The 20,617-nt window shown below is 37.3% G+C and overlaps 1 protein-coding gene across 50 annotated transcripts in view; it reads left to right on the top strand.

The window, feature by feature from the left end:
• EPB41 (erythrocyte membrane protein band 4.1) overlaps positions 1 to 20,617 on the top strand; it is a 175,743-nt gene that overhangs the window by 32,801 nt on the left and 122,325 nt on the right. Inside the window, exon 1 of one of the 50 annotated variants that reach the window (XM_070510535.1) lies at positions 5,060 to 5,424. The exons of the other annotated variants lie outside the window; for them this stretch is intronic. The gene's annotated coding sequence lies outside the window, so the exon portion shown is untranslated. Of the gene's footprint in view, positions 1 to 5,059; positions 5,425 to 20,617 lie in introns of those variants that run through there. 50 annotated transcript variants of the gene reach the window in all.

Below are 20,617 nucleotides of genomic sequence, written 5' to 3'. Positions count from 1 at the left end.
CTGTATTTTTTGTTTTCATACTCTAAAGATTTTCATATTATACCTTTGTGGTATCATGTTCTCTAGAGACGATAGAAAAATAATTCAGTCTTTCCTCTACCACATGGCCTTGGCAGGGACCACTACAAATGAGAGCCCTGAAGCTTAGGCTTCTTTTGTTTCACAGTAAATCTACCTCTGCGTAGTAACTAATCTTAAGATATTAACCAAGTGGTTGTGATACCTATTTGTTCCAGTCGTTGATTGCAGTTGTTTATTATAACTTCTTGTGACTCCTTCTTTCCTGGATTTAATGGTCACTTATCCATTTATGTACCCTTCCGTAACATCTTTTCTTCCAGGCGTGCGCAGTACTGACTAGTCATCCTTGACTGCAAAAGGGTTTTTTTTAAAACACCTCTCCCCATTCCAAATGCAGATACCTTTCTTTCCTGAATAGTTTGCGTTAGTATTAGGATGGGGATAAAAAACAGGCTGTGCATGAGTTGGATGTAGGTATATTTTTCAACCTGAGATGTCTGCTCTATCACTTTCAGACTAAATAGTTTATTTCTTCTGGCTCTTAGTACATTTACTCTTTTTTTTTTTTATTTACTCTTTCATGTCAGCTTTTTATTCTATTTATCTCTCCTTTTGGTATTAGTGTAATTCAAGAACAGTGTTAAAAGACCTTATGCTCTGCAAATCACTTAGAAGTAAACTTGCTCCGTGATAGTATAGCCTTGGTATCTTATCATTAATATTGTTGGTCATTTACAGTTTTTTGGGGATGACTTTCTGGAGGTAAAGCGTTGACAAATAGGACAGAGAAAGATGAGAAGTTAGTGACAGAAGAACTAAACCGTTTTTCCAAGGCACAGACTCTTGTTTTATAAATAAAAGTCTAAACATTTTGTTAGGTTTTTAAATACGTCATTTGACAGTTTAAATATTGAGAGCACAATACAGTTAGATTTTGAGCTGAGTATGTTTAGTTTGTATATAGTTGTGTATTTATTTATTTATCTTTTTGCTTTTGAAGCACCACTACGTCTTCCAATCCGAATTTAATTATAGGTCTGGTAATTTACTTCCTAGTGCATTATTTTGCATAATATACCATATTTTAAAAATTAAATTTAAAATTTTAAAGAAGAAAATGATTTCTAAATCATGTTGAAAATGTCTGTATGTGTCCCAGTTGAAAATTTGAATTTTCTCTTCTTTATTTTTTTTTTAACATTTGGGCTTGAATCATTAAAAGGCAGGACCAGAAAAGCATTTTGGATCAAAACATATTTGCTGTATTTATTATACTTAGAGGATGAATAGATGGCAATATTTGCCTTCTGTTCAAAAAGCAGAAAGGAGGGAAGAGGGAAATAAGATTTATTGAGTATCCTTGTGCTTAAGTACTTTAATATTCTTATAGCAATCCCATGAGTCAGGTGGTGGTGTTTTCCTTTTATAAATTAGTAAACTGAGGCTAGGAGAGGTGAAGTAACTTGTATAAAGGTCACGCAGCTAATAAATGGAGTGCTAAGACTTAACCCCAGGTTTAGCTGACTCTAAAACTGGTCTACAGCATGATGATTAGATTTAGTACTCTCTTCTATTATGGGTGGGGCAGTGGCAAACTTTCCTTCCATCCTATTCAGATTTTCACAGTCGTAATTTATTGTAATCTAAATTATTGAACTTTTAATATCGTGTTCTTATGCGACATTTTTGTGAAGTCATACTAAAGATAATTATGCCCTATTTCAGTAGTAATTTTTTTTTAAGATTTTATTTTTCCTTTTTCTCCCCAAAGCCCCCTAGTACAAAGTTGTATATTTTTAGTTGTGGGTCCTTCTAGTGGTGGCATGGGGGATGCCGCCTCAGCATGGCTTGATGAGCAGTGCCATGTCTGCACCCAGGATCCGAACCTGTGAAACCCTGGGCTGCCGAAGTGGAACGCGCCAACTTAACCGCTCGGGGATGGGCCGGCCCTAGTATTTCTTAAACCTTAATGTGCATACAAATCACCTGAGGATCTTGTTAAAATGCAGATTCTGATACGGTAGGTCTGGGCTGGGGCCTGGGATTCTGCCATGTGACATGTCCTAGAAGATGCCTGTTCTGCTGCTCTGGGCCACACTTCGAGTAGCAAGGGCCTGTAAAGCGAGAGAACAATTGTCTCTGCTTTAAACTGATAGAAAGGAAGAGTGAGAATCCAGCTATAGAATAGACACATGAAGCATGGTTTTTTTCATAAATTTTGGTAAAGATGGCCCTGAAAGTCTATTGATAAGTTTCCTTTGATATTACTAGGTATTGGTGCATTTTGTTATTATGTATCCTTGAGAAGTAGATGCAGTCTTACTATAAAGAGGAATCAAGGGCTGAGGTCATTCCTACAATGGGCCAGACCCTGCTTTGAATGCTTTTCATTGAGATTTTCATGATTGATTTACTTTTTGGGATAAACTTTAAAGAGTTCATCTTAACCTAATTATGAAACTCTTGATGTACAGAACTGACTCTTTTCTTCATGAGTTAGTATCTTTTGTGTGTTGAAATACTTGACTAACATGTGCATTCCTTTGACAGTTCTAGAGGGAATCATTTCCATTATTAAGTAGCAATGTAGTTCTGAAAATTTTATGTGTTGGGGCAAGGGGAGGGGAAACACTTTGTGCTTAGATTTTTACAGTTATTTAATTTTGAGGTACATATGGTAAAATGCACAAATCTTATTTGGCAAGTGTACAGACCTGTGTAACCCACATCCCTATCAAGATACAGACCAGTGGTTCTCAAACTCGTGTGCATTAGAATCACCTTGTACAGAAGCCTTGCAAAGATGGTACAGAGAGTTCTCATACCCATTACCAGTTTCCCATAATGTTAACGTCTTTCATAACCTTGGTACATTTATCAAAAGTAAGAAATTAACATTGGTACAATACTGTTAACAACTATAGACACTATTTCAGTTTCCCTCACTTTTCTGCTATTGTCTTTTCTTCTGTTCTAAGATTTAATCTAAGCTACCGCATTGAATTTAGTGGTCATGTCTTCCCTAGTCTTAATTTGTGACAGTGTATCAGTCTCTCCTTCCCTTTCATGACTTTGACACTTTAGAGTCCTGGCCAGGTATTTTGTAGAGTGTCCCTCTATGTGAGTTTGTCTGATTTTTTCATGATTTGATAGGTTGTACATTTTTGGGAAGATTACCACAGAGGTGATGTGTCCTCATCACGTGTCAGGATAGATGATATCAATAATCATTATTATTACTGGTTATATAAATTGTTACTATTATATCAGTTATTACTGGTTGAGGTAGTGTCTGCAGGTTTCTCCTCTGTAAAATTATTATTTTTTTTTCATTTCCATACTCTTGTCCTAAGAATTGAGTCATTAAGTCCAGCCTACATTCAAGACGAAGGGGATCAAGCCCCATCTCCTGGAGAGGATAGTATGAAAGAATTTATGCATATATGTTAAAATCACCACAGTAATTAATAAATATTTGGGGGAGATACATTGAAGCCGTGCAGATATCATGTTTCTCTTTAAAGTTTTGCAGACTAATTTTTGTTTTCGTCAGGGATCTTGTCTGCAGTGGTTTTTACTGTGATATTCGAATGGTAATTTTCTATATTTGGAGGGCTTTTAAAAACCAATTATTGGCCCCATTCTCAGAGTTTCTGATTCGTTAGGTCTGAAGTGGGGCTTGAGAATTTGCATTACTGACAAGTCCCCAGTGATGCCCATGATGCTGGCCTGGGGATTTGAGAACCACTGACAGAGAACATTGTTTTAATCTCAGCGAGTTCCCTCACATCCATTTGCAGTTACTCCTGCCTACCCACCCGCTTCAGGAGGCAATCACTGTTCTGATTTTTATGTAATTACATTATAAACATACTGAATCTCTTTTTAGGAAAGCTCTATTTATGAAAATCCAAATTTTTAAAAAAATAAATGAGGGAGAGTTGATTCTTACCAAAAAAGGATTCCTAGGGGCCAGTCCATGGCATAGTGGTTAAGTTCCGTGTGCTTCGCTTTGGTGGCCCAGGTTCATGGGTTCGGATCCCGGGTGGGGATCTATACCACTTGTCAGTCATGCTGTGGCAGCAGCCCACAGATAAAGTAGAGGAAAACTGGCACAGATGTTAGCTCAAGGCTAATCTTCCTCAAGCAAAAGAAAGAGGAGGATTGGCAACAGATGTTAGCTCAGGGCTAGTCTTCCTCAGCAAAAAAGAATTCCTTGTATTTTCTTCTGAAAACTTTTGCACTTGTATGTGACATATCTTATGCTGCCTTGTGTCATTTTACCTGTATGTACCATCTTTCCAACTAGTTTGTAAATTTAAGTGTGGGGATTAGTCTTATACTTTGTCGTATTCTTATAGCACCTAGAAATCTTAGACATAGTCAATACATATGACTAATTGATTAAAGGAAGGTCCTTTTTTGGTTTATTTTTGTTTCTATTGCTCCCCTTATTACTAAACTTAAAATATCCAGGGGGCTGGCCAGTGCTGCAGTGGTTAAGTTTGCACGTTCTCCTTCAGCAGCCTGGGGTTTGCTGGTTTGGATCTCGGGTGCAGACCTACACACCGCTTGTCAAGCCATGCTGTGATAGGCATCCCACATAGAAAGTAGAGAAAGATGGGCAAGGATGTTAGCTCAGGTCCAGTCTTCCTCAGCAAAAAGAGGAGAATTGGCAGCAGATGTTAGCTCAGGACTAATCTTCCTCAAAAGAAAAAAAATCCAAATGATTTCTTATTTAGATTTCTCTTCTATTTTTTTCTAACCATCTAGAAAAGCAGGTATGACAAATGATAGATACTGATTCTCATCAGAAATAACGATCTGTGGTAAAATTGTGACCAAGACAGACTGGTTTTACCTCAGTGTGTAAAACGTAACCCTTTTACGCATTGAGAAACTCTTTGCCTTTTTGTCTGTATTTCATCTTCTCTTTCTCTAAAATTTTATCTATTCTTTGAGATTCTACTACTACTTGAAGCAAGTAAGATTTACATTTTCCAACCCTGACACTCATGTTCCAGTTCTGTCTTTTCAGTGTCTGTGGGGTAACGCCATTTGGATATTTATGTCATCACTTCTGCCCACCATTCATCTATCCAGTATCTTATTCTTTGCTAGTCACTGTACTGGAAATAAAGATTTCAGAGATGAACAAGACACAGTTCCTACCCTCAAGTAAACCACCAGCCAAAGTGGGAATAACTCTGTGAGGAGATATGCACAGGGTATTCTGGGATTACAGAGAAGAAACACCAAGGAAAGGAAGCAGATTCTACGAGGGGCAAGGGAAGCCCTTCCAAGAGGAAGTGACTCTTGAGTGGATTCTTGAAGGAAACGTGGGAATTAGCCAATCCGATTGGAAAGGAGTGTGTGTGAAGAGCTTTTCAGACAGAGGGAACTGTAAGTATAAAGGCGTGAAAAGGAGAAACATGTTAGGAGCATTTTGAGTAACGCTCTGCCCTAGAGTCCATGATGTGGAGAGAGGTGATGTAGTGAGAAGTCAGATCATAAAGTATCATGGATGCCATTATTAAGGGGTTTAAACTTTACTTTGAAACATATGGTGAGCTATGAGCAGATTATGTTATTGAAAGATTATTCTGGTGGCTCTGGTGGATGAATGGGAAGAGAACTGGAACTGAAAGCAGGAAGCTAAATAAAAGGCTACTATGTTAAGTTAGAACAAAGAATATTGGGGCCGGAGCCTAGACAGTGACAGTGGAAGTGACAAGACGTAAGAGAGTTTTAGGAGCTAGGTTAAATTTCACCTGAGGATGCATTGATTGTGTGAGGTAAGGACACCCAGGGTTTTTGTTTTAGGGACAGGGCTTATGATTGGGTTTGCTTGTTACATGACCTTAGCATTCTGCACTTCTCTGTAAGACTCAGCACCTTTGTAATTTCTTGTATAATTTCTCTGTTCTCTACTAGACTATAAGACTATGAGGGCAAGACCATAGCTGTTTCCTCATTTAAAAATCCTTAGTGACCAGTTTATTGCCTGATACACTGAGTGAATGGATGAATGAGGAAATGAATGGTGCTGCTGTTAACCAGTGTAGGTTAAATATAGGAGGAGGAGCGTGTTTAATGGAGAGGAGGAGCAGGGAGATATTCGGTAGGCATTTCTATGCCAGCTTTACTTTTCCAGTCTTATCTTTCCTGTTTCGTTGTTTTTTATAATGGCAACAAGATTTTTCCTTTTCCCAGACTTGAAAACTTGGTTTAATATTTCACTTCTTTATATCCTTCATCCATCATATTCTCTTTGTCATCAAGTTCTGTTATGTCTTTCATTTTAATGTGTCTTGGATTTGTCCTGCCAAAGCGGAGCACTGAGCTTAATCACTCAGCCATGGGGCCGGCCCCTGTTTGTTTTCTTATTGTTGAGTTTTAAGAGTTCTTTGTAGATTTTGGATAACAATCTTTTATCAGATATGTCTTGCAAATATTTTCTCCCAGCCTGTGGCTTATCTTTTTGTTCTCTTGATGGTGTCTTTCACAGAGCAGAAAATTTTAGTTTTAGTCAAGTTCAGTTTATCAGTTCTTTCTTTCATGGATTGTGCTGTAAATGCTTTTTAAAACCTTAATTTTTAAAAATACTTTTGAATCAGGAGGCCTAGAATCAGTTATCTATTGCTACACAATTAATCACCTCAAAAGTTAGTGACTTAAGATAACTATTTGATAGTTTATGATTCTGTGGGTTAGGATTTTGAGCAGGTCTCTGTGAAAGTGGCTTGTTTCTGCTCCATGTGGTATGGGCTAAGGCAGCTTGTCTCTGTTTCATGTGGTGTGAGTAGCAATGGCCGGGCTGGGGCTGGAGGATGCAAGATGGCTTTACTTTCATATCTGGTGCCACAACTGGGATGGTTCAGTCATCTGGAGGCCAGCTGGGAAGACAGGGCCTCCTTTTGTGACTCTAAGACTTTATGGGAGTAGTAGTTGGTAGCTGTTTTTGTAGCCAAATTACTCTAGCTCTTAAACAAATGTTAAATTTGTTGGAGAGCTTAAATCTTGAATTTAAACTGCTCTTTCCTGTTTTGGAAATAATAATACTTTCCTAATAATTATTGGAAGTGCCGTGGTGAAACTTAGGTAACTGATCGTAAAATATATCACCTGAAATCAGATGGTAAAATATTTCTTGGGAATTGACTTAAATTAACCAGTTTTGATGTTATGTATGATTGGTTCAAAGAGCAGTATTTTTTGGAAAATCAAGTCTGTTGGGGAAGCTGTTCTAGTCTGGTTGCAATTATGTTTAATTTTGAGATGAGTTATTCTAGTCCTAAGTAGGGAAACCAAAATATCCAGAGATTGGCCATATGTTGTATAACCAAAAGAAAATGTTTACAACTGTCTGACTTGTGACATGCCAAGAAATATGTATTAGGATATTCAATGTGTTGCTTGATAACAAAATGAAAGCATGACATTTACTTTTCTTACTGGGGACTTTTCATTACCCTGAGAGATGGGGTATGAAAAGCACACAGAAAATCACTAGATGGTGACTTTGGCTTTCAGAACATGTTCCACAGCATTTGACAGAATACCAGATTATCGTAACATCCAGTGTGGAGTCAAATGAGGAGGAAGAATGAGCTGTAGGTGGTTATAGGAGTTACAGGCAGGTTTTAGGACATGACTGTCCTTTGGAGGAAGAACTATTTTTAATGAGTCTATACCGAATTATAGGAGATATTGGTCAAAAGTTACCTAAGCTGTGGTATTAATTTATCAACAGAGAGTTTTTCTGCAGAGGACATCCATAGAAATAAATAAGATGCTTTTCCCCCTAATTTTAAAAGCATTAATTGTGGAGTTTTAGAAAATTCGAGCAATAACGAAAAGTATAAAGACAAAACTAAAAAGTACCCATAATCTTATCAAATAACAATAAGACTATAAACATTTTGATGGTATTTCTTTCTGACCTTTTATATTTTTCATTTGACGAGGTAATATGGAAGTTTAAGGATTTCATGCCCCAACAGCTCCCACTCTGATTCCATTGGGAAATCTGACTTTATTCTTTTAATTCTAATTGGCATAATAATAGGAAATTCAGTTTATAGGAAGAAAAAAGAAAAAGTTCCTCCTCCACTTACGTATTAGGAGTATAGGTTTCAACCCTGGTCAGTGGGACATTAAACAAACAAAATCTGATACTAGTTTTGTAAAAACTTTGGATGATAATGGTTCCTTTGATTCTAAGGAAGAAAATCAAGATTTCCAACTAATTTGAAAAACCAGAATATAATTCTATTTATAAATCTGTAAATCTTGAGGTAAAAAAAGAATTCCTACTAGTGATGATATGAACTAAATTGGCTCTGATTATGTCGTAATTGACTTTATGGCCACGCAATGCCCCGTGTTACTTGGTAGTTACCTGGTTATAATCACATGCAGACATTCTTGGATAATATGTGTTCCTGAGAAGAACTGTACCTGGGATATAAGTCTTTGTTGTCTTTTTCTTTCTTTTTTTTTTTTATCATACTGATAAAGATGTTGTGTATGTCCCTCTAAGGATGTGCTTGTCACATAATAGGAGTTCAGTTGATGTTTGTTTATGATAATGACTACTTGGTGTTTGCAGTTTAGAATTTTTAAACTGGGATGGTTTTTAAAGGAGCTATATCAGCAACCCAAAATATTGTAATTGAGAATAGATCTAAGAAGGTATGTTTTTCACTGTAACATAACATCACTCTAAAGGAAAAAAAGGAGTTTCGTAACTCTAAAGGAAGAAAGATATTGTGGACCAGTAGACTGTATCAGGTATAAGTATTTAATGTTCTAGTTTTCTTTTGTTCTCTTTAAGTTAGAAAATGGGCTGAAGTTATTGAACTGATGTACGTTGTGAGGTTATTGCTAGAATACTATATGTTAACAGCTGAATATTACCCATTTTAATTATTTTCTGTTTTACTGGGGTTCCTTAAATAGATTTGGCAACAAAATTAGAAAATAAATTTGCTTTCGATGACACAAGTCTTATTGGCCTGGCTGAATTAGGGTGACATCAGAAACTAGTCCAGCTTTGTCAGAGATGTTGTAGTAGTGCTGATTAATAGAGTCTCCTTTGCAAGATGGCCTCAGGCGGCTGTTATACTTGTGAATCAGTCAGAATGTCCCAACTGTGACAGGAGGATGGATGTGGTATGGTGTATTGAAAATCTATCTTTGAAGAAGATGAGTTTATATCTTTCAAATAGATATTATGAATGAATTTTTATTAAGAATAAAAGTGGCACTGACACAGATTTAGGTTGTGATAATGTATAAATATTTTATTCCTTTAGTAAATATTTGTTACTTTTTACTAAGAGGTATAATACTTCTATGCTTGAAGAGAACCCTTAAAGTTTGTCTATTTCGGCTTCTTACTCAAAACAGGAATCTCCTCTGCTATCTCACTTATCCATAGCCACTGGGATTGGAACTTGGCAAAATGTGGACATAAACAATTTAAGATCGCTAGACATGATGTGAAAATTTTGGATATTTGATATTTTAGAGCCCACTTTTTATTTTGGTTTGTTGATTTCCGCTAGATGAGATTTGTGGGTTTGTGTAATGTGTAAATAATTGCAACTTGAATAATACCCGATTAGAATTTTACCTGCTGTAGAGACTCCACTTTTCATATCATTAAAGTAACAACTGCATTTTGTTTCATGCTTGTACTGCCCCCTCTCCTCAATATCCAGCATGTAACTTTCATCAATAAAAATCAAGTAATGAAGAAGATTGGTTGGTTGGTTTAAATCTCAAAGGACTGTCCTAGAGTCCTAGGGTTCGCTGGCCTGGTTCATGCTCTTTGATGTATTAAGGACATTTATAAGGGCAAACAGAGTGTTAGTGACTACTTCAGGTATTTATATTTTTAATGTGGAATGAAGTAAACCCATACAAACGAAAGAGGTGGAGAAGCTGACATCATGACTGAATGGAAAGATCCTGTGTGTGGAGAGAATGTGCAGAGTGGGGTGGAACAACCAAAAGTGAGACGGGAGGGTGTGTAACTATTCAGGACTGGGAGCGGGCAGCTGCGAGTGTGTGCAAAAGGAAGGCCAAATGGATAGATAAGTGTAACTTTAAATTCTTTGCTTAATTATGAATTGTAAATAATCCTGTTAAACGCTCAGGATGAATGGCTTTCTTTTTGTTAGATACAACTAGAGATTCTTCCACTGTTTGGATGCCATTAAAAATAGAGCTATTTCAGATATTCCACAGAATAGGCTGGACATCTTAATGTTTAATTTTAGAATATTTCATATCAATTCTTGTTAACTAGCTAAATTGTGTCAATTATTTTAGCATACTGATTAGAATGCATTTTGGTATGCTACAAGTTGAAGTTATTTAACAATTACAAATGTGTTTTTTTCATGTTTTCTTTCAACATTCCCCTGATTTGTTATAAAACACGCTTGTGGAAGTTGTCACATCTTAGCCTTTTTTGCTATTCATATTGTCAGAATTTTATTTTATATGTCTCAAATCATGTGGAAATTTTGTTTCTTTAAGAAAAATTTGACATGTCCTCTGAGAGAAAACAAAGCAAATCGACAGTTCTTGGAAGGCTGCTAAGGACGGTACAATATTTACTTGTGCTAAGTGGTGAGAATTGGTTATGAAAACTCTGAAGCAGCAACTATTGGAGTGTACCAATCTTCCCCTCCCCGGCCGTCCTCCTGCCTTCCCCTCAGACAGAACTGCTGCTGTGCATTGTGTATTTTACCTTCATTTAAAAAATAATTTTACTGTATAGACATCCTTAAAAATCTACCGTTTAGTTTTGCTTGTCTGAGCCTTATGAAAATGATATGTTTTGAATTCTTCTATTTGCTTTTTTCACTCTACATTGTTTTTAAGAGATTTCTTTCTGTTGCTGCATGTAATTGTAACTGATTCACTTTGATTGTGGCATAGTATTCCATTGTATAACTATTCCACAATTAATGTGTTCATTTTCCTGATGACAGACATTGCATTGCTGCAGTGAACATTCTTGTACATGACTACTTGTGTGTGTGTGTGAGATGTCGCCTTGTATGTGTGTGTGTGTGTTGGTTGTGTAGGCGTATATAAGCACCTCAGAGTTTCTCTAGGGTAGATACTCCGGAGTAGAATCGCTGGGTCATAGAGTATACATGTTCAGCCCTACAGGGTAATACCGGGTATGGTACTAAGCGTTAGTATTTAGTAGTCAAAACTGCTTGACTCTCAACAGTTTAATAAACTGTGGCTTAGAGATGTTATGTATCCCAGAAGCCACATAGGTTGCAAGTAGCTGAACAGGTTCGGGCTCATATTTGTCTAACTTTAGAACCAGACTCTAGATCAGTAGATTGTTTTCCCTTTCTGTGGTAAGTGTCTGTAAGCAGGTTTTAGATATAGTATAACTGGGATGCTTTTTAGTGTGAATGTTTAAGTTATAGATCTGTTTTAGTAGGTAAAATCTATATGTATATTAAACGAAAAACTTTCTTGGTCCCATGAAGTTAAGGACCTAGTCTCCTTCTAAATTTATGCGCTGCCAGCCTTAACATATGGCTTCCATTCTGAAGGTTGTAAGATGGCTGCTTACACCTCAGCCGGCCATCTGTGCATTCTGGGCCAGAAGGCGGTAGGGGGAGGGGTAGAAGGCCAAAGGGCAATGACTTCTATTTATATCCTACTGGCGCCTCTATCTGTAAGGAGAGCTGGGAAACGTAGCCTTTTAGTTGGGCACATTCTGCCCTTAATTATATGGGAATTTTGTTAATAGGAAATAGAGACATCTTGGATAGGCACCTAGCAGTTTCTACACATGTATCTCAAGTCCAGATGAAGAAATACAACTCTCTTCAGTTTACTAAGGATGGTGTTGTAGTTGTTGGTTTTTAATTATTGAGAAAATGTATTTATAAAAACCTGCCTGTACGTGTAATTAATAATCAGGTTGAACCTGATATCAGGTTGAACCGTAGGAAATTTTAATTTATTTTTACATTATCTCAATGTATTGGTGCTGAGAAGTAGGGCAGGTAGTGAGCAAAAAACATACTCAAAAAATGAAGTGATTTGACCTATGTTGGAGGAATTGAAGCAGGAGACTGAAAGGAGTGCAGTAATAGAGCAGAAACAAATCAGGTAGAAAAGGCTTGAAATGAGAGGACGGCTTATACTAAGGGAATTTGGCCTAGGCAGGCAGAAGTTGTCTAGGAAAAAGACGCTAGTTTGTGACTATTTCTTGAAATTAGGAGATCTAGAGGGTACTATTGTTAAGAAAGTAGGAGGTGGCTTGAAGATTAGTGTTGCCTACCGTTTGAAGTTAACCTATGAAGAAACAGACAGAGGTGACCTTGTCTCCTCGCTCATGAGGAGGACTAGTTCATCTTGGGGATACCAGCAAGCATAGGGCTAGAGGAAAACAAAATCATAGCCTGTGTTAAGTTGGGCCAAACTGTGTAAGGGGAACTATAATTTGCTACATGATGTGGTAAAACAAATTTTCTTTTGTCCTGGAGTGGAGGAATATATGTTTTTTTTGCAGTTATCCAAGTGATACATGCTCTCATTGTGGTAAATCTGGAAAATACAGAAAAGGGGAAAGGAAAACATCCCTCCACGGAAAGATAACCGCTGTTATCTTTGGAATATTTCCTCAGTTGTGTATTTTTAAACATACTATATCCATAATGATGGTGATAACTTATCAATTATGTATATTATGTGCATTTTGGAAGATAACTATTTCTAGACAAGGGCTGCTATCTAAAACTTTTTCTCTTCTTTTGCCCTTTTCTTTTTTATAAATTTCTTGTGCAAATCAGGATGAAGATAAACATGTAGCTTGTCTTTTCTTGGAAACAATGTGACAGATTTCAGGCATGACCTCAGCTGTGGTTTCTCCAGCACCCCATTTAGGAAGAAGTTGATAGAGTGGCTCAAGGGAAGAATGACCATATGTATAGACACTATAACCATTTAATAAGGCCTTGGGCAGCTGAGGTCATCAACATAATTATCTGTATGGACCTAGACACTGGAATGGTGAAATACTGGTCGTATAGTAGTTTTCTTAGAGAATTAAAAAGTCTTAGGAAAGCTGAGCAGCTCCCAAGAATGTACTTTAGCCATCTCTTTCTTTAAATTGCAAAACACACTGTTTAGATTTGTTTTTTTACACTCTGAAATTCCTAAATAGACTTATTTTGAATCTTTTCCTGATTTCTTTTTTTTTTTTAAAGATTTTAATTTTTCCTTTTGCTCCCCAAAGCCCCCCGGTACATAGTTGTATATTCTTCGTTGTGGGTCCTTCTCGTTGTGGCATGTGGGACACTGCCTCAGTGTGGTTTGATGAGCAGTGCCATGTCCACGCCCAGGATTCGAACCAATGAAACACTGGGCCGACTGCAGCGGAGCACCTGAACTTAACCACTCGGCCACGGGGCCAGCCCCTCTTTTCCTGATTTCAATATTTCAGGTAATACATGGGACAGATGTTACTGTCACAGGTTTACCAATCTCTTTTAACTTCATTAGTTTAAAACTTTTGGGTAAACATAATATAAAAGAATAGTTGACAGTATAGTATAATGAACCCCAGGTACCCATTACCCAGTTTCAGCAACTATCAACTCATGGCTAATCTTATTTCATGTCTATCATCCACCCGCTTTTCTTCCTCCTGTGTTATTTTGAAGCAAATCCAAGACATAGCTTATCTGTAATAATTTGATATTTCTTTAAAGATAGGTTGCATGAAAAAATAACCATAATATCATTATTGCACAAAAAAATTAGCAATAATTATGTTATATCAAATATCCATTTAGTGTTTAAATTTCTAGCTGTCTGAAATATAATTTTTTTGTAATTTGTTTGAGTTAGAATCCATTGCAGGTGATTGATATGTTTCTTTTTTTTTTAAAGATTGGTGCCTGAGCTAACAACTGTTGCCAATCTCCTTTTTTTTTTTTTTTTTCCTGTTTTTTCCTCCCCAAATCCCCCCAGTACATGGTTGTATATTTTAGATGTGGGTCCTTTTAGTTGTGGCATGTGGGATGTTGCCTCAAAGTGGCCTTATGAGCGGTGCCATGTCCGTGCCTAGGATCCAGACCAGCGAAACCCTGGGTGGCCGCAGCAGAGCGTGTGAACTTTACCACTCGGCCACGGGGCCGGCCCCCTGATATATTTCTTTTTTTCTTTTTTTTTTTAAAAGATTTTATTTTTTTCCTTTTTCTCCCCAAAGCCCCCCAGTACATAGTTGTATATTCTTCGTTGTGGGTCCTTCTGGTTGTGGCATGTGGGACGCCGCCTCAGCGTGGTTTGATGAGCAGTGCCATGTCCGAGTCCAGGATTCGAACCAATGAAACACTGGGCTGCCTGCAGCGGAGCGTGTGATCTTAACCACTCGGCCAGGGGGCCAGCCCTGATATATTTCTTTTAATCTATAGGTTACCCCTTATCTCTCTCTCTTTTTTACAATTTTTTCTTTTTTTTTTTAAAGAAATCAGGTCAGTTATCCTGTATCATTTCTACTCAGTCTGGATGTTGCCAATTTCAATTCTATGATAGAGTTTAACAAGTTTCTTTGTTCTTTATATTTCCTATAAAATGATGGTTGATTTTAGACATCATTTAATCTTAAGAAGGAAAAACCATGTGGGTTTTTTCCCCATCTCAAGAGTTGCAGTTAATCAGATGATTTCAGAAACTTCTGCTGCCCAGGGACCAGATGAAGAAAAGACAAAATGGCGTGCTGACTTTGGATCTCTTGTCTAATATTGGGCACATTTGTATTTAAAACAGGAAGCCTGATCCAAGGACTTGATGAATTGAAACTTTTTCCAGTGTAGGTCACATTGGTGTTAATTTAATGATTTGTTAAGACAAAATTAAAATAATTAGAAAAAAATGCCTTAAGTATATTTGTATTAATTAAATCTCTTTTTCGTCTTATAGAGTTAATGAAGAATGAGTGGATGACATGGTCTAAAGCAGAATCTCAAACTTTAGCATGCATCAGAATCACTTGGAGGGCATGGGAAAACAGATTGCTGGGCATCATCCCCAGGGTGTCTGATTCAGTATGTCAGGTGGAGTGTCAGAATTTGCATTTCTAACAAGTTTCCAGGTGATGTTGGTGGTACTGGTCAGGGGACCACAGCTTGAGAACCTTTAGGCTCAAGTTTAACCAGTGGTTTGCATTAGAATCACCTTTGGAGGTTTTTTTTGTTTTTTTTTTTTAAACTCTCTTGAAGATGCAAGACTGAGGCCTGAGCATCTATATTTTTAACATGTTTCACAGTGATTGTGATGTGTACCCTAGATTGAGAATTGCTGCTGTTGTTTATAGTTTAACCTTCCATATTTTCTATAATTTTCAAAGAAATGTTCATTCATTTTCCATTTTAAAATGTTATAGGCTTCTGATATTGTTATAAATGAGGCAAATGCTCAGGGAGGATTCATTGTTTTATACTGTGCTATTTCTCATCGTTGTAGCAGGTGAAGTAAAAGAAAAGTGCTAAACAGCAACGAGCTGCTGGCACCTGTCCTCCACAAATCAGTGTTAATGCTCTTGCTTGCTGCAAAGCATAACTGCTGTTTCAAGATAATTAATATTTCCCAAAGGAAGGTTGAAAATAGTTTGGTCTGAGGGACCTCAAAGCTGGGAACCCTTTTGTTTAGTATTAGATCCTGAGCTTTCCATTAACCAATGTGTGTGTAAATCAGTTATGAGTGATGACATTCCAATCACATTTACAGATTAAACTTGCCAGTCAGTGTGATAAGAAAATTTTAGTTCTTGAGTAATGTTTTCTAAGGAAAGGTTCTAACTTCATACAACCTATTAATATTTCTGCTTTACACTTCACAGATCTCCCAGTGTTAGGGTTTAAAAATCTTTTACTAACTTGAAAAGACATGCAGAAGGGTGATTCAGAGTCCCTGTGTTTAAGGCCACGTTCAGTTTAGTTCAGAAGCACATTTATTAACTCGTGTGTCACCAGCAACAGAAATGAATTATACACAGTTCCGATTCAGGGAGCCCAGACTCATGGATGATCTCAACCTTAAGATTAAGATTTTCAATCTTAATTTTCAACCTCAATTAATACCATTAATTATTTAGACTTCTTTTTAGGTAAATATTTTAGTGGATCTCCATGTGATAGTAGCTATAATTTTAGAAATTATTAACAAAATACATGACAAAGCTATTATAAATCAGTAAATCTTTTAAATGTATTTTGATTTTATTAATCATGACAGCACCTGTATACATTTGGAAAATAGTAGTATCTATGGGAGCCATTATTTAGTCTGTAGGCAGTATTGGTGTATAGGGCTTTTGAACTTGTTATAAACTCCAAAGCCTCTAGGGGTGCATGGTCTTTCCTTTCAATGAAGTAATTTGGTTGCTATTGTTTCTACTGATAACACTTGCTGCTGCAAGCACGTAGGCCAGTTAAATGGGTATTTGTCCAAGAATGAAGGAATTTTCATTCATATTGCTGTAGTGAGGAAGGGGCAAATCTTTTCTTCTACTTGAGTGATACTTGTAAATTGAATGTTTAAGGAGTGAGTCGTTGGATTTCTCTTTATAATCTGTTGATTTATTCTTCTGCTTGGCTCCCCTCCATTTACTGAACAGGTACGAGTGGGAACTTGACAAGGTTAGTGACAAACTGGAGAAGACTGAGTGAAAGGTGACGCAGGGTGGGAGTGGGAGGAGACTGGACGGTGAAGGGAGTGTAAAGCAGGATCCGGGCCGGCAAGTGTGTGTTAGCTGTTTTAACTGTCTTAAGAGGCACTAGTTAATCAGTTTGAAAACTGACTTTACAGAAAAATCACAGTAGACTGTTAGGTAACAAACACTAGTACTTTTGTAGTCATCTGAGAAAAGTATTTCCTTAATAAATGTGGTTTACTCACTAAGGTGTGCTTTAGGGCCTCTATTCATCATTTCAGTCAGGAAAAAATAGTTTCCCTCCTTGAAGTTGGATGTGTGTGCGGGGAGAGAAGGGACGAGTCCGTCTGCCGTCCGTGTCGTGAGTCAGTTGCAGCTGCGTGTAAAGTGCTCCCATTCAGCTGTTGAAGGCTTGCATGTGTAAAATATTCCTAATTTGTTAGGAACACACATGGCTGTGTGTGTATACATGTCATTGTGCTGTAGGCTGTTCTTTATTAGAAAAGTATAGATCCCTGTGGGGTACTAATTATGGCTTTGGCTAGCAAGCTGCAGAGAGGCAAATAACAAAGGCGAGGGAAAATATAGAGAGGAGGAGAGGGAGAGATCCGGGCTTTACTGTTTTACACCTCTCGCATAAATGAGATATGGTGTGAGTAAACACAGCTGTATGGAAAAATTAGTTTTGAAGAATTGGAAGTAAATAACTGCCGGCTCATTCAGCAGATCTACACTACAGATCTCTAAGAACAAGACCTTCTTGAAACTAGAGAACTGTCACAGATTGAGCTTATTTGTCTCTTGGAAAGTTGCTTGACAGATTAATCTTTGTGTTGGGTTGCAATCAATATTACTAATATTGCCTTCATGTAACACATAACCACAAATAAACTTTTGGAATTCCACACTTAGAGAACTACGTGTAAGGGTTTAGTATTTACATTACTGTGAGGTAAGTCACAGCAAGAGTCATCTACAAATATTACTTATTGAGCACCTACTGTGTAATTCCTCTGATTAGGTACTGTGGAATATACAGACATTGGGATATAAACCCTGCTATCAAGGAGCTTGCAGTTTAGTAATGTATGTGAAATAAGAGAGGACAAAGTAGAATTTAGTGAAAGGCTGGATAATGTGGTATAAACACTCTCTCTAAATTCCAAGGAGAGCAAGAGAGATTACTGAGCGCTTGCATTTAGGAAAGGCTTCCTAGAAGAGCTGCAACTTGAGCTTGGCCTTGAAATAGCAGTAAGAATTCTATAGGCAGGACATGAAGAAAGCATTGCTTAAGAAAGACTAGATTGTATGTAGTGTGAAGAGTGGATAGGAATTGTTTGAATCCGGAGTAAGTCAGCCTCTTAGGAGGCTTTGCAGTAAACCTTGACTTGCTGTACGCAGTGTATCCTAGAGGTCCGGCTTGGATCTGCCAGATCTGGTTTTGACAGGATAGAGCCACTCCAAGTAGTAAAAGCCTTCTCCACTAGGGACACTATGCAGGGGAAGTCAGAGAACATTGGAAATAGTTTGTAGACATCTTCACGGGTATGCACATTGATTTTGCTAATGACTGACTGCTTCTGGAAAATCCATATTCCCTCCCCTATATGGAGAGACTGTCAAAATAAAAAGAAAGAAAAAAACTGGAAAGAATGCTTAACCTGCCTGACAGAAACACAGCAAGAACATTTTTATAAGAGGTCAGTATTTTTAAGAATGAGTCTTTAAAAAGACCCTTTCTGCTTTGGGGGAAAAAGAATCCGTTTTAGTGAGTGTTTACGGTTAGGTGAGCCTGTGCTGCTCCCTCAGGTCCTCATACCCTCTTTATATTCCTCTAGTTTGATTCTCTTTACCTTTTACTTAGTTGAAGTTACTATTATAATTCTAGCAAATGCCTTTCTGTACTGTTTGATTTTCTAACCATGAGCATATATTATTTTTTTTTAAATGTATCAACAGGTATTAACTGGTCAGTAGGATTATAGAATTATTTTTATTTTCTCTATGTTACAAAATTAATACTTTAAAAAATTGTATGTCACTTTTGAATAAAACCTGTGACATTTATACAGTGGTATACTGTGCAACTATTAAAAATAATGAGCTGGATATTTATGGAAAAAATGTCCAATATATCTTAAGTAAATAAAGACACTTAGGTGAGGGGATCCATTATGACCGGAAGGACTAGAGAGTTTCATAGAAAACATGGCATTTGGGCTGGGCCTTGAAGGAGGATTAGAATTTCAGTTGGTGGAGATGCAGGCATAGGGTGTTATTACAGAGAGATAAGAGGCAGCAGCAGGGGAGTGCAGGCTGCTTTAGGAAATGGCAAGTAGTACCAGGTGGGACCAGTGGGACAAGAGACTAGTAGAATGGTAGGGGGAGGGCAGATCACATGAGGCTGAGGTGCTGTGGAAAAGGAGTCTGGATTTTATACCATAGCAACTACAGAGCCTTTAAAAGTTTGATCTTTCAATAAATATTTGTTAACTGAATGAATAAAAGAGTGACATGATTAAATCTTTGTTTTAGGAAGATAACTTTTGTAGCAGGAGAGACTGGAAATAGTGGCAGATTATTTCTGGTATTCTTAAGTGAATTAGAGCAGGAACAGTAAAAATGGAAACAAGTAATTAGATGCAGAGAGAGAATCCATAGGACTTGGCAACTGATTGGATTTAATTGGGAACAAAAACGGGACTAGGAATCCAAAGTTTTGAGTTTGAGAAAATAGGAGCTACGTTCTTCCCTGCCTTCTTGAATAAAGTATATGGAATTGACTCATCCTTTTATTGGTGATTGTGGATTATTATGAACAATAATAAAGACCTTGAGCTATGTAGGATTTATTACCTCTACAAATGGTCAGGATTCTTAGACCTTTGGATTATTATTATTATTAGTTTTTTTGGTGAGGAAGATTGGCCCTTTGCTAACACCTATTGCCAATCCTCCTCTTTTTGCTTGAGGAAGAGTGGCTTTGAGCTAACATCTGTGCCCATCTTCCTCTATTTTGTATGTGGGATGCCTCCACAGCATGGCTTGATGAGTGGTGTAGGTCTGTCCCCAGGATCCGAACCCACAAACCTGGGTCACCAAAGTGGAGTGCACTGAACTGAACTACTATGCCACTGGCCCAGCCCCAGACCTTTGGGTTTTTGTGTGTCTCCTTCCTCCTCCCTACTTTACTCTCAGTATGTGCATCTAGTAGAATTATAACCTCTTCTACTTTTAATTTATCTGATAAATTAGACAAACAAACATTAGAATTAGGGTTAAAATAAAGGTAAATGGACTCTGAGTGAGGGCAGAAAGAGGCTTTCCTCTATGATGAGTATGTGTCTTATGGTGCTGTTTATTTTAACTCCTGTAATGTTTGAGGTTTTAAGATGAATAACCTTAGATGAATAAGGTGTTAAATGTGCTTCAAGAATTTTTCACATTTACACAGTACCCTGGTTTATAAATAGGTTATACTTTAGTGAGGATTAATAAAACCATAATTTGGAGATTGATTTTGTTTTCCCATAAACAGTGTTTGAAAGTGGTTGGTTGAGTGACAGACTTGAACGAAGGAGAAAATAGCAAACCAAAGCTAGAGCATTGATTTAATGCAAGAAAACCAGGCTTGGAATCAGAGCACCTGGTTTAGAGTCTAGCTCTGCCATCCCAGGATCTTGAATAGGTCATGTTACTCCTCTGAGATTATCTTTTTTGATAAAATGGGGATAATATCTGTTCCGTCTACTTTATATGGACGAAGTGAGGTAACACTGTTGACTAGGTTGTGTCCTTCCACGTACGCGTTGATATGTAATACATTTCTCAAGAATATGTATATTAACACTTATCTCATGACTCACATACTTTCACAAAGGAAAAATGAAA

The sequence above is a fragment of the Equus asinus genome, chromosome 5, assembly GCF_041296235.1.
Source record: "Equus asinus isolate D_3611 breed Donkey chromosome 5, EquAss-T2T_v2, whole genome shotgun sequence".
Taxonomy (NCBI): domain Eukaryota; kingdom Metazoa; phylum Chordata; class Mammalia; order Perissodactyla; family Equidae; genus Equus; species Equus asinus.
The sequence above is the reverse complement of the archived record's forward strand: the minus strand, read 5'-3'. Positions and strand labels throughout refer to the sequence as shown.